The 15,600-nt window shown below is 39.8% G+C and overlaps 1 protein-coding gene across 6 annotated transcripts in view; it reads right to left on the bottom strand.

The window, feature by feature from the left end:
- Positions 1 to 15,600, bottom strand: part of MAST4 (microtubule associated serine/threonine kinase family member 4) — a 545,730-nt gene that overhangs the window by 416,984 nt on the left and 113,146 nt on the right. The gene's annotated exons all lie outside the window — the stretch shown is intronic.

Raw genomic sequence — 15,600 nt, 5'->3', positions numbered from 1 at the left:
CAGTCATTTGACAAATACTCATTGAGTTCCCACCACATGCCAAGGACTGTTCTACGTGCTTGAGAGACACTAGTGGAAAACAGAGACAAAGATCTCTGCTCTCCCAGAATTTATATTCCAATAAGGAAGGCAGATAATAAACAAATATAGTAATATAATTTGGTAGAATATGAAAAGCACCATGTCAACAAGAACAAAAAAAGCAGAGAGAGGTACATGGGGTTGAGAAGGGAGGGGAGGGACGGCAGTTTTAAACAGGGTGGTCAGTGTAAGCCTCAAAAAGAAAATGACATTTGGTGAAGACTGGAAGGGAATTAGCCTCCTGGATATCCAGAGGAGGAATTTCTAACAGAGGCTGGCAACAGTCATAGAAGAGGTAGAGATAACGCCATGTCTGGCACAACCGAGAGTAACAAGGAAGCCACATGGCTGGAGTGGAATGGAGTGGAGGGAGGGAAAAACAGGAGTTGGTTAGGTCTGAGAAGTAACGGGGGCCACGACATGTGTAAGGACTTCAGCTTTCACTCTGAATGCAATGTGGAGCAACTGCAGAATTTTGAGCAGCGAAGTGGGTGGATCTGACTTACATTTTGAAAGGATCACTCTGGCTGCTCTGCTCAGCAGAGACCATAGTGAGCAGTGATGGCAGCAGGGAGACCATTTAGAGACCACAGTAGTACATACAGCAAGAGACAACAGCGACTCGGACCCAGGTATGGTAGTGAAGAAAGTGAGGAGACACCAGATCCTGGATCTACCTGAAGGCAAACCCAACAGAATCATCCAATGGCCCCGACATGCCATAAAAGAGGATAAACTGCCAAGGATGATTTCAACATAGCCAGAGCAGCTGGCAAGGGGAACCAGCCATGGACTGAGACAGAGAAGAGTTGTAGAACAGGACTGAGAAGCAGATGAAAAGTTTGTTTTGGGACACATTAATTTGGAGATGCCACATTCAAACAGACATACAGAGAAGGAGTTGGAAATGCACATGCGGAGTGTGGGAGAGGTCAGCGCTAGAGATGTAAATTCAGAGACCACGAGTATATGGGTGGTAGCCACAGGGCACACAGGACCACACAGGATAGATTAAAAACAGACAAGAGAAGAGGAACGAGAGTATACCTGAGGCGCTCCAATGTTAAGAGGCCAGAGAAACAAGAACCAGCAAAAGAGAGTAACAAGGAGCAACCAGTGAGGCAGGAAGACCACCAAGAGTCTGAAATGTCCTGGAGGCCAAGTGAGGACCACATGTGACACACAAAAAAGGACTTTGCTGTGCCATATGAGGTCTAAGAAATGACTACTGTAGCTCAAGGAGCCATGGAAGTAAGGGATAACCTCAACAAGATAGTCTCTATGAAGTAAGAGGAGGAAAGCCTACTAGTCTGGGGGTTCGAGAGACTAGAAGTAGAATGAATTTGAGGCCATGAATAAAAATAACTTTTTGGAGGCGGCTGCCCATTTCAGCAATGACATTGTGAACATCTGGTAGGAAAGCAGGGCGAGAGAAGGCTTATGGAGATCCAACTAGTGTAGCATGCTTGTGTGCAGTCAAGCATCATACAGGAGAGGGAAAACCTGTGGTAAAGAGAGGGGAGAATTGGTAAGGTAGTTTCTTTTTTAAATTGAGATGTAATTGACACATAACATTGTGTAAGTGTAAGGTGTACATTATGTTGATTTGATACATTTATACATTGCAATATGATTACAACCACTGTGTTACCTAACACCTCTATCATAACACTTTCACTCTGAATGCAATGTGGAGCAACTGCAGAATTCTGAGCAGCAAAGTGGGTGGATCCGACTTACATTTTGAAAGGATCACTCTGGCTGCTCTGTTGAGCATAGACCAACACTCTGGATGCAATGTATAATGAAGATCTAATCTCCTGGCAAGTTTGAAGTTTATAATATAGTATTATTAACTGTAATCACTGAGAAGTGGATTAGATTCTCAAAAACTTATTTATCTATTAGTTGCAAGTTGGTAGCTTTAACCAACTACTCCTCAATACCCCCAATGGCCATGGGTGGTTTCTTCGGACTAGGTGAAAGGAGACAGGATGGGGACACTAAGAAAGGGACTGGCCTTAGACATGAGCATGATTAGTTACTTAGGACTATTCTCTGACTAGCATGAATGGTTACCTAAGCAACAAGCAGGAAGAGAGAGGTTATGAGTGTAGACACTGGGTGGGGGAAGTCTCTCTTCTGTTTCAATTTTCTCACCAATGTAGGGATCAAGTTCAACAGCTAAGAGTGAAGATGGAAGGAAAGATATTTAAAATCTGAGGAAAGAGGGGATCAGAAAAAGTCACCCTAAAAAAAGCCAACTTCATTATTAAGTAAGAAAATAAAATATTCAATGATTCAACTCAACAAGCTAAAAGAAAATCAAATAAACCTAAGGGAAGCAAAAGAAAGAATCATTAAAAAGATAAAACAGAAATTAAGGGATTAGAATATAAGCAGTAGAACAGCTGGTTCTTTGAAAAGATCAATAAAATATACAAACCTCTCAGAAAGCTCATCAAGAGGGAAAATACAATTATACAACATTGGAAATAGAATGAATATAAGCCAAAGAGACAAAGGAAATTTAATACAAGTATAAGGGAATACACATGATTTTATGCTGAAAATTTGAAAGCCTAGATGAAAAGAAAGGATTCCTAAGAAAATATAAATTGTCAAAATTGACTCTGAACAATTCAATAACTGTATGGAAATAGACAATGCTGACAATGATTTTACAGGGGATTTTACAGGGGAGCACTATCAAACCTTTATGAGACAGAATTTTTGTGCTTTTTAAGCATGTTATATGGTATAGAAAAAAAAAATCAAAGAAAGTTTCCCATTTTATAAAACCCAGCATAACCTGAACATAGAAACTCCAAAAATGAGTTTAAGAAATATAAATCCATCTTACTCATAAATATAAATAAAAAATCCTAATATAATTATTAAATCACATACAGTTATAATGTGATCATATTGTTAGATGTTAAAACTGCATTTGGAAAAACAAATCAAAAAAATCATTCCTAATAAGATATTTTAGGAAACTCACATTAATCTTTCACTAGCCAGTATCTGAGACCCTGTTTCACAATTAACTTCCAAAATCCTCCCATTAGCCTCAGAAGCACACAATCAGTGCTCAACAAATATTAGCTAGTTATTACTATTATTACTGTGTTAAAACACTAATATCTACTCCTACCACTAATATTTAATATCTCCTTATAAAGCTAACTATTCCCTGTCCTCAGGAGAGTTAACTATGGCCAATGCTTAAAAAAACGTAAGCATAAATTCAAGCAGGTGACCACAAACTTTTCTAAAATGAAACACAAATTCTCTAAGGAAAAATAGTCTGTTTTAATTGCATTTTAACAATGTAGTAGATCTTGATATGTGCCCTAATTTCAATGATTCAGGAAAAACAAATTTATAAAACACTGAATGGCAAGGCAAGAATAGTTTATGTCAGCTCACCTTGTAAAAGGTATAGGATTATGTATAACCTACTGAACATTCGGTCCTAATATTTACTCAGCTGATAGTTTATAAATAAGAAATTCCTCAGCTTAAGGAGGAAAAGAAAACTTTAAAAACTGGCCAGCTTTATTTTACACTCATTTCCCACTGGGAAGAAAGCTCATTAGGTATTGAATTAGTTGGTTTATATTTCCTCCAAAAAGAATTACTTAACATCCTCATTTGAAACTCTGGAGGTTTGAGAAAGCCTTTTAAATCACCAAGCAAAAGGAAGTAACCGAGGTGGTACCTTCTTGGCTGTAGTCAACTCTAGTGCAAGGGAACCTCATGAAATCCACTATATGTGGATTCCTAGCTTCCCAAAGAAAAAGAATTCCCAAACACAGGCAGTTCAGTTCCATAACTCACTACAACCATTCTGTATTTGAAAGATCCATTGCTTTTCCTCCAGAGAATTCAGGAAATTTGTTTTCTTAGAAAATGCCAGGATGTAACTGTACTTGCTGTGAAAGACCAGAAGAGGAGGCAATACAGAGCTAGTGAGTTAAGCACGTGAGAGACGAAGGTATTAAGTACAAAACAAGGTTACTCTTTGAAAAAGCTAAGTTTTATTGAAGAACTTGACTGGATGTCAAACAAGAAGCATGGAAGAAAAACTGAATAGCAGAGAGAGTAACCAAGAAGGAATAAGACCTCATATACAGGCTACATATGCGGAGGAAGAAGAAATGAGGATAACAAAGCATTATGGTAACAGGGCACAATCAAGGTCAATTTGGGGAGATTAGGAATGCATGTAAAGTTCAAACAAGGGTTTTTCTTGAAACCATGAAATTGTGTTATTATCAAACACAATGACCTGTAATAGCTACCTCTAAGTTTGTTCACCAGGCTCACAGCCCTTTTCTCTGCAAATGGCCACCTGGGAGACACCGCAGCCATGTCTGTGCCACGTGACTTTGCCAGAGCCCCAGCCCTGAAGTCGTCCCCTCCACACCCTGAGGCAGTCCTGCTCTCGACGGTCCACCTCTGCCGGGCCCTGGAACTGGCTCTAGGCCCTGGAGTTTGGTACACTTCTAAAGAGCCTTTCCTAAGAAAAGCCCATACTAAACTAACAAAATACCAGCATGTAAGAGGCCCTGTGTCTGACTTAATGAGCAAGAAGATTTTGTAATCTGATAACCCATACTTAACGGTAAACTTTAAGGTACTTCTAAAAATACCTTCCAATATGTCCCCTTTCATTTTGCTTATGCTTTATTACCTTGGCAAAGCAAACCAAAAGCTGGTTTTAAACATACATATCATACCATATAAACCCCACAGATATCAAAAAGAGTCTTTCAAAGAAGATATTTTTTAAAGCATACAGGATGTGAGCCTCTGTGCAATGGCCAAGAGCAACAAAACATTGTCACAGCTGAAATGAAGTCCCTCGTGTCCCAGCAAGAGCTCGGGGATGCAGGAAGGCTAACAGCTGTGTGGAGGCGGTGGGAACCAGGCCTGGACTTCGTTGTCACATGGCTTCCTTCGACCTCAGCAGGACTAAGCCTAAATGGAAATGACTAAGACAACTAGTACCTGAGGACCACCCCAGTGATAATGGGTACAGATAATCTTCTAGAAACCTTTTATAAATATCAACATAAAGGAGATTTGACACAGCCTCCACAACACCAAAGTGAGGCCAAGGACACCAAAAAAATACCTCAGACTGAAATGCTTGGAAGACTTTTCTAACGTGGAGATCTGTTAAATGCCGAGCAACCTCCCCAGGGAAATAGCAGAGAAGTCACTGAGAGCGGAGCGAGAAATTCATTTCTGAAAGCCTCTTTTCCAACTTGGGAAATTTAACTCTATGCCTTTGTAATCCCCAGAGACAGCTTGGCTGAGGCTGCACTGGGTGTAACCATATGTCAAAACTAATACATTGGATATGCTACTCACCCACAGTTTGTCAGAAAATAGTCAAAACTAAAAGTGCCAAAGGACTCTTTTCTTTACGGATAGGAGCATAAGGTGTGACTTTATAACATTAAAAATACTTTGTCCTTTACGTAGAAAGACAATTATTTAAACAGGCTATGTTTAAAAGACCAAAGAAATAGGCATTTCCTTTTTTGGGGGGGGGGGTACTTGGGGGCAGCAACGTTGGCCGTCTTTCTTTCTTTAATAGCAATTTAACCAAAAGTGAATCCTTCCCTCCATCCTCCCCTAGCTGGCTAAAAAGTCCTAGTCAAATCCTGGGTCCTCCTCCTTCAGGATTCGGCTTAGGATTCAGTCCAAGCTCCACTAGGAAACCCTCCCTCCTAAGATCCAAGGCCCCATGGAAATCTTTACTTCCCTCTAGCTGAGTGCTCATCACCTAGGATCTGATGGCCAAGCACCCCCCTACAGACCAGAGATGCAAATAAGAAAAACAAAACAAAACAGACCAAGAGAAATAATAAACAAGAAGCAAGATGTTCCCTCTACTGCAGGCTGCTTTAAGAGGCAGGGGAGTGTGTGGAGAAACCTGGGTGGAGGATAAATACACAAGGAACAAACCTTTTTGGATGAATCCCACCAACAACGTTCCCAGTAGAAATTATTTTTTATTCTGGGCTTCTTGGTACAAAACTTAAGATGACACTAACACAAATAAATTTTCCCCCAAAACATAGGCCTCACTAAAGGAAAACTCAATTGAAGCAAATTCAACCCATTTTCTGATGGTTTATATAGTTTTACATTATAGAGAGAATACTCAGATATAATTAGTGTTTTTACCTTCTACAAGTGTAACAACTTCTAATACTTTTTTAGTAAAAATCATCCTGAGTCATTATTACCAAGATATCAGTTCTCCCCAGTTTGATCTAGAAGATTCAGTACAACCCCAATTAAATTCCCAGCAAATTACTTTGTGGATACTAACAAAGTGATTTTTTTAAAAGATTTTATTTATTTGATAGAGAGAGAAAGAGAGAGAGAGTGTACACGTGAGGGGGAGGGGTAGAGGGAGAAGGAGACTCCCCGCTAAGCAGGGAGCCTGATATGGGGCTTGATCCAGGACCTTGAGATCATGACCTGAGCGAACGGAGATGCTTAATGGACTGAGCCACCCAGGCACCCTCTGACAAAGTGATTTTAAACTTTTTATAAAGAGACAAAACATCCAGAATAGTTAATACAATTTTAAGAGAAGCACAAACTTGGAAGACTGACACTACCTGATTTTAAGACTTACTATGAAGCTACAGTAATCAAGACTATATGGCTCTGGTGAAAGAACAGACAGATAGATTCATGGAACAGAACAGAGAAGACCCGACAGACCCACATAAATTGTCAATTAACTTTTGACAAAAGAACAAACACCAACATAATGGAGTACAGACAGTATTTTCAATAAATGGTGTTGCAAGAACATCTACATGCAAGAAAATGAATCTAGATGCAGACCTTACACCCTTCACAAAAATTAACACAAAACGTACCTAGACTTAAATGTTAAATAGAAAACTATAAAACTCCTGGAGCACAAGAGAAAACCTAGACGACCTTAGGTATGGAAATGGCTTTTGAAATTTAATACCAAAAGTGTGATTCATGAAAGAAATGAGAGATAGCTGGACTGGACTACAATTAAAAACTTCTGCTCTGTGGACGAGTGTCAAGAGCATGAGAAGATAAGCCACAGACTGTGACAAAGTATTTGCAAAAGACAAATCTGATTAAGGACTGTTAACAAAATACATAAAGAACTCGTAAAACTCAACACTAAAAAAACAAACTACCCAATTAAAAATTTAGCCAAAAACCTGGATAGACATCTCACCAAATAAGATATAGATATAGCAAATAAGCATATGAAAGGATACTCCATATCATATGCCATCCAGAAAACATAAATTAAAACTAAATGAGTTGCATATACACCCATGAGAATAGCCAAAATCCAAATGACTGATAATACTGAATTCTGGCAAGGATGTGGAGCAACGGTAACTATCATTCATTGCTGGTAGGAATGCAAACTGGCCGAGCCACTTTGGAAGACAGCTTGGCAGTTTCTTAGAAAACTAACATACTTTTACCATATGATACAACAATCATGTTCCCTGGTATTTAAACAAAGGAGTTGAAAACTTATGTCCCCACAAGGACCTGTACGTAGATATTTATAGCAGCTTTATTTGTAACTGCCAAAACTTGGAAGCTACCAAGATGTCCTTCAGTAGGGTAAATGGATACACCAGAGTATGGAGTATTACTTGGCACTAAAAAGAAAAGAGCTATCAAGCCATGAAAAGACATAAAAGAACCTCAAATGTGCATTGCTAAGTGAAAAAAGCCAATCTGAAAAGCCTATATTCTATGACTCCAGCCACATGACATTCTGGAAAAGGCTAAACTACAGGGACTGTAAAAAGGTAAGTGGTTGCCAGAAGTTGAGCCGGTGGGGGTGGGATAAATAGGTGGAACACAGGATTTTTAGGGCAATTAAACTACTCTGCATGATACGATAATGATGGATGTCATTACACATTTGTTCAAATCTACAGAATGTACAAAATCAATAGTGAAACCTAAGGTAAACCATGGATTTGGGGGTGATCATGATGTGATGTGTCAATGTAGGTTCATCAATGGTGACAAATAAACCATTCCGGTAGGGGATATGGATAGTGGAAGAGAATGTGCGTGCATAGGGGCAGGGAATATATAGGAAATCTCTGTACCTGCCTCTCCATTCTTCTGTGAACTATAAACTTCTCTCTAAAAAAATTTAATAAAAAATCATCCTAATGGTTTTCTTCTAGAATCTTCAAAGAGTATTCCTTGGAACTCTTTTTCTTTCAGACTTCAATAGAAGTAAACTGAGTCAAAGTTAAATCCACTTTGGAACAAGTCTAACAAATAATACAGGCTTAAAATCTTTTTTTTTTAATCCTTTAAGATTTTATTTATTTATTTGACAGAGAGAGACACACAACGAGAGAGGGAACACAAGCAGGGGGAGTGGGAGAGGGAGAAGCAGGCTTCCCGCTGAGCAGAGAGCCCAATGCGGGGCTCGATCCCAGGACCTTGAGATCATGACCTGAGCCGAAGGCAGACGCTTAACTGACTGAGTCACCCAGGCGCCCCTCAGGCTTAAAATCTTTACCATATTCATTTGCAAATTGAATCTCCTAGCAGGATCCAGTATTTCCCAATTTCGTTGTTTTATTTAAATTCAGTTAATTAACATATAATGTATTATTTACTTCAGGGGTACAGGTCTGTGACTCATCAGTCTCATATAATGCCCAGGGCTCGCCACAACACATACTCTCCCCAATGTCCATTACCCAGCCTCCCCATCCCTCCCACCCCCCTCCACTCCAGCAACCCTCAGTTTGTGAAGAAGACTTTTCTCCTACATTACTCTTCAGGACTCTGTTCACATAAACGTACTTTGAAAAATCCTGGATTATATACAAAGGGTCTAAAATGGGAGCTACCGATGGGTTAAATTCTGAAACAAAGCTGCCAGGTCAAAACTATGCTCTGTTCCTTATAACAGGTATCTGGCACTTTAATACACTGCTAGGAGGGGTTTAAGTTGGTATAAGCACTTCAAAAAAACTGATGGGCACTGATTCCTAAGGTCGAAACTTACACATTACCATACAATCAACTCCTAGGCAGATACATGCAATTGTCATGAAATACCACGTGTAAGAGTGCCCATGGCAGCAGGACTCATAGTGACTCCACACTGAAAACAACACACGTTAAGGGCAGAAGGGATAAATCCATGGTAGTATCTTCACACAATGGGTGTGATGGTCAGAAAAATGCTCCCTTCCCAAAATTCCACATCCGAATCCCTGGAACCTGTGACTACTACCTTACATGGCAAAAGGATGTTGCAGGGTGATTAAGTTAAGGAGACTGAGATGGGGAGAAGATCCAAGTGGGCCCTGATTGTAATCACACATGTTCTTCTAAGAGGGAGGCAGAGGGAAATTTGAGGACAGAAGAGGTAAAGTGAAGAAGAAGCCAATACTGGAGTGACATGTTTTGAAAATGGAGAAAGCAGCCTCAGGCAAGGAATCCAGGTGGCCATGAGAAGCAGAAGAAGACAAGAAACAGAGTCTCCCCTCAGAGTCTACAAAACGGAGTCCCGCCAACACGGTGACTTCAGCCCCAACTACAGACTTCTGACCTGCAGAACTGTACCAGAATAAAGTTTCAGGGCTTTAAACTGCTTTGTGATACTTAGTTACAACAGTAACAGGAAATTGACGCAATGGGGTACTATACAGAAATAGGAAAGAATATACAACTGTTACCCATGACAACAGGCAGGATTTTCACAGGCATCCCAGTTGGAAAACGAAACCAGACACAATGGGGCACAATGTAGGATGGCCTTCCTATCAAGTTCAACAACAGGTCAAATGAATGCATAGGGGCAGAGGTCAGAACAGCCATGATCTCTGTGAAGTGGCAGGGACTTGAAGGGATGCACAAGAGCATCTGGAAGAGGAATCTCTTTCTTAATACAGGTTGTGGTTACACGGGTCTAATGTACGCTGAGAAAGTTCATCAAATTATACACAAGTAATGTGTATACTTTTCTATCCATGTAGTATACATCAACAGAGGTTTTGTGTTGTTATTTTAACTATTTTTTTTTTCTTTTTAACCATTAGATCCAAATGACTCATAAAATAAACCCCTCTAGGGGAGGCCCTGGTTGGGAGCAATCCAGAGCGTGGCCATTCTCACACTGTGAGGGAGAGAAACAAAGATAAGGAGGCCACTGACTATACCCACGCAGTCGATAAGGAAACAAGAATTAGATTCTGAACAAACAAAAATAAATCAATGATTCTAATACAACATGAGGTTTTTGCAAATAAAGAGTCTAGAGTGACAATTCCAGCTTTCCAACAATTCCACCTATTATGTTATACTAACAAAGTTAGATTAAGAATTTAGTAGAGAAGCTCCAGTGAATCCACTGGGTTAGAGAAGATGGGCATGTGTCTGTCATCTCACATCTAGGGAAAAAAGATGGAGGAAGACAACAATCAGTGATAAAAGGCCTGCCCACCTCACAAAGTCAAGATGTAACCACAGGGTCCTTCTCTCTTGTACTCTTATCAAGTGCAAGAACAATAAAAGTATTAATACTTTGACCTTGACATGTTACATATTAGAAAACATAACCAACACTACATATAGCATGATAGAGTTTAAAAGAAACATACAGTATTTTCCTAATACATATTTTTAGGAAATAATAATACACACACACCCCAACCACTGCTTCCTCTAGCATATCAGATCAGAATGAATCTGAATGCACAGTTTCTATAATTCTAAATGAATAAATCCAGTAGAGACAGGGAAGAAGTTAAACTTAAAGCACTACAAGGAGGACCAAAGCAGAGATGGGTCATGCCAGTTCCAGAGTGGGCAAGTCCTGACTTTACCAATGTAAGGAGGGAGGCAGCAGAGACTAGTACTTTTTCTTCCCTTATATTATTGGAGCCAAGGGTATGAAGGTATCTGGTGGCCAGCTGGAAAAGCTGAGTCAGTCCTACAGTTCAAACAGTTTGCAGTCTACATGCCTGTATGGTACCAAATTTGGGTGGAACGCTTCATTTTCTAAAGCTTAAGATCACCTTACTGCAACACCTACAAATACCAGAAGAGGCTCGGAGACACTGAGAATCACAAAGCTAGTATGTCACCAAGTGGAGATTCCAACACCCTGGTGATTCTCTTTATCCCACATTTGGTCTCTGGTGAATCAGTTTCACCATTAACACAGTGATATGGGAATAGGCTTAATACTGCACTCCAATCCAAAATTCAGATATAGAATGAACACTGTACACCTCAATCCCACTGAATTCTTAATTTCACTAGGTTTTCACTGAAAGCATATAATTGCATATAAAATGATTTTATAGTAAACTCAATAGGAAATGGAGAGAGAGCAATAGTCAGAATGTCAATATGGCTTTGAAAATGCATTTTGACGCCTCAATGTCCCTGAAGGTAATATGGTCAAGCTCAAAACATACATTCTCTGTTACCTGAAAGGCAAAACAATGAAGGATTTTGAAGCTTCAGGAAATTGAGAATCTAGAAAAAAACCTGAAAGAAAGCAAACTGTCAACAACAGCTAAATCTGGGTGGTGTCTGTGATATTCTTGGTGCCTTTCTGGAAATGTGGAAAGTGTCAATTTTAACAGAAGGAAAAATTAAAGAATTTCACAGAAAATTTCTATGAAACAGCCACCTATAAAAAAATGTTTGGGGTGCTTTTAGGAAAAAACCAGTAACAGACATGAAAGAAGAAGTCTAGCTTTGAAAAACAAAGTCTTAACAGAGAAAATTATATGCTTTCTACTGGTACAGCCCCATAATTATCTCTCAATGTAAATTCTTATTAATACTTATCCCATTTTCACATACTTTTAAAATTTCAGTATTTTTAAATGTGTTTTTCCCCCAGAAAATTTCTATTTTCTCAAACACATGCTACCACCCCAGGAAATAAATTCACTTCTAGTCGAAGAAAATGCAGGAAAAGTGAAATTCAGTTCTTTTGGATGTTATCATTACTGTTTTACAAGACCAGTGCTCTAACCCCTGAGCTATGGAGCCATCATTACTGTTTTAAATGATTAATGGCTAACAAATGGGTTTACAACAGAAAACCCGTCTAAGACCTGAATAACATGCAAATCTGCAGCTCACTGTAACTAGAGGGAAATGACTGTTTACCCCTTATAAACAGAAGGCCAAGTTGAGGCAATGCAGAAAGCCAACCACAAACTCAATCCCAATAAGGAGGTCAGAACAGCATACACTGGCTACCACACAGAAGCCACTACTGTCCTTCTAATGGAAAAGGCAACCAAAGCTCAGAGTTCAAGCAGCTCACTGAAGTCAGTTAATATGATGAGCTCCAACAAAACATTCTTTGTGTTATGCAATCTTGACTCTACCAACAAAATTCAACATCACCAAGAGCTCATTGAGACTCTGAGAGGCCCATTCACAGTGTCGTGCCATCTTTCAGCCATTGGCCAGACAGTCATACCCATGATGCTTCACGATCAAGAAAGTGCAGTGCAGGGCATCTGGGTGGCTCAGTCGGTTAAGTGTCTGCCTTCAGCTCAGGTCATGATCCCAAGGTCCTGGGATCGAACCCCACATCGGGCTCCCTGCTCGGCAAGGAGTTTGCTTCTTCCTCTCCCTCTGCCCCTCCCCCCACTTGTGCGTGCACATGCTCTTTCTCTCAAAAAAAATAAATAAAATATTTTTAAAAAAGGAAAGAAAAGGAACAGGAAAAGGAAAGGAAATGCAGTGCAGGGGGGCCTGGCTGCCTCAGTCAGGAGAGCCTGGCTGCCTCAGTCAGGAGAGCATGCAACTCCTGATCTAGGGGTTGTGAGTTTGAGCCCTACCTTGGGTATAGAGATTTCTTTTTTTAAGATTTTATTTTTAAGAAAAAAAAGAAAATGCAGTTCAGAGTTAAGTGTAACCCAAGCTGGCGGTTAAGCCAAGACACCAATCTCATTTTTCCAACTCCCAAGTCTTACACTTTTTTCCACAAATCATAAAAGCAAACATGCTAGCTACAGGGGCCACAGGGTGTAATAAAACTAGGACAAGTTTTGCACAGCTGGGTTTGACTCTCACTTGGTAGTTTTGTGAACTTAGAAAAGTTATTTCTTTGATTTCTAGTCTTCTCATATTAAATGCATCTATCAGCACCATCCCCTTCCCTGGAAAGATCAGAGTAGATGTGTGAAAGATCTGGTACTTATGGACACTCAAATGGTAACCGTTAGTATTATCCATGACAACACAAGCTCTTGCCTTGTAGTAACTATTTCATTAAGCAGTATGGAATGCATGCTAGCCCAAGAAATCAACCCTTTGAAGTCAACACAAAGAGTTCAAATACTTCACAATAAAGAGTTTGAAAGGCACTGCTCCTTACCACAGTATATGCCCTTCGTGTTTATCACTCCAGGGTCTAAACATTTTCCCAATTATGGGCTGAATTACGTCTCCTCCATCAAATTCATATGTTGAAGTTCTAAGACCCAGTACCTCAGACTGTGACTATATTTGGAGATGCAGTCTTCAAACAGGCAATTAAAATTAAACGAAGTCACTAGAGTAGTGTCTAACCCAATCCAAGGAGATTAAGACACAAGCATAGAGAAAAAACCACCATGTGAAGACACAGGAAGAAGATGGTTACCTACAAGCCAAAGAGAAAGGCCCTCAGAATAAAATCAACCCTGCCAACACCTTGATCTTGGACTTCCAGCCTCCAGAACTGTGAGGAAATAAATGTCTCTTGTTAGAGCCAAGACCCTGATACTTTGTTGTAACAGCCCCAGAATAGGGATACACCCATCAAATGCCATCCTCCCCCACCTGCAGCCCAACCCAGGTACAAAGGACACACAGCTGTGACCACCACTACCACACAAGGTGCCTGAAAATTGGCACAAATGAGTGCTAAAGTAGAACCTGTTGTATGCTAGTAGATCTGGTATTTCTAGTCCACAAAAGAATCAACCTTTTCTATCACTTTCAACAGTAGTGGCTAGCTCATAGGCCTCCATGAGGAGGAACTGGAATTCAGGAGCAGAAGAGCTCTGGCCCTCTACTGGTATCTTCTTAAGTCAGACTGGGCTCTCTTCAGGTGGAAGCCTCCCTATAGGGAAACAGGTTAAGGCCCAGATGGAGCCTTACTGCTCCAAGTCCAGGAGCACCACAAAGCTTTCAGAGTTAGGGCAGGCATTTTTTTTTTTTTTAAGATTTTATTTATTTATTTTAGAGATAAAGAGAGAGAGAAAGGACATGCACGAGCAGGGGAGGGGGGCGCAGAGGGAGAAGTAGGTTCCCCACTGAGCAGGGAGCCCAATGTGGGGGTCGATCCAAGGACCCTGAGATCATGACCTGAGCTGAAGGCAGACGCTTAACCAACTGAGCCACCCAGGGCAGGTATACTTTCAAGTAAAAATTACAATAGCTTTGAAAGTGTTATCTTGGCACTTGCAATACCATGAATGGACCTACAGGGTATTACGCAAAGCGAAATAAGTCAGACTGAGAAAGACCAAAACCGTATGATTTCACTTACATGTGGAATCTATTAAAAAAATACCGAAAAAAACAAAGAACAAGCAAAACAGAAACAGACCCCTAGATACAGAGAATAAACTGGCGGTTGCCAAAGGGGTGGGGGGTGGGGGGAGGGAGAGAGCAGAGGTGAAGAGAATGAAGAGATACGACATCCCAGTTATAAAATAAGACATGGGGATGTAATGTACAGCACAGGGAATAAAGTCAATAATAATGTAACAGCTTTGTATGGTGACAGATGGCTATCAGACTTACTGTGGTAACTACCTCAAAATGTATATAAATACCGAATCACTATGTTGTACATCTGAAACAAATACAATACTTTGTCAATTCTCCAACAGAAAATTCTTAATGCAAAACAAAAAAATTACAGTAGTTTTCAAAGACTAGCACTGCATTTAAAGTTTCCTGACTTACACCAGATTATAAAGAAACTATATTATTACCACTGTTATTTTTAGACGTTCAGATAAAGCCTAAGAGCAAAGTTTCTTGTGCTCAAAACATTTACTCAACACAGAGTAATTCAGCTATGGCTATTTATAAATCTAAGTTAAACTCTGCTGGATTGTCCCCAGAGAGCTAAATCCCCATTTTACATAATGGCAATTATTCAAAATGCCTGGTCTGAAGAAAGATAGGGACTAACCAAAGATGAAGAATATTTATGAAACACTGGTTTGAGGGCTTCATCTCATCACTTTAAACAACAAAAAGTTACCACTTCTCTGTTCCACCATCAGAACAAACATTTTTCTAGAAAATTCTACGTTTTGGCAGAGTAGCATTCAGTAAGAAGAAGTAATGGACAACAATCATGACAATTAACATTCCTTAAAAGAATATACAGAATGACATGTCTTATTAACCTCAAATGCTACTTCCTTTTACAATAAATTTAAATTTCAAATTACAAATTGCCCCCCC

Source organism: Mirounga angustirostris, unplaced genomic scaffold (assembly GCF_029215605.1).
Source record: "Mirounga angustirostris isolate CCGP_5_RB_7025 unplaced genomic scaffold, mMirAng1.0.hap1 SCAF_7, whole genome shotgun sequence".
NCBI classification, from domain to species: domain Eukaryota; kingdom Metazoa; phylum Chordata; class Mammalia; order Carnivora; family Phocidae; genus Mirounga; species Mirounga angustirostris.
The sequence above is the reverse complement of the archived record's forward strand: the minus strand, read 5'-3'. Positions and strand labels throughout refer to the sequence as shown.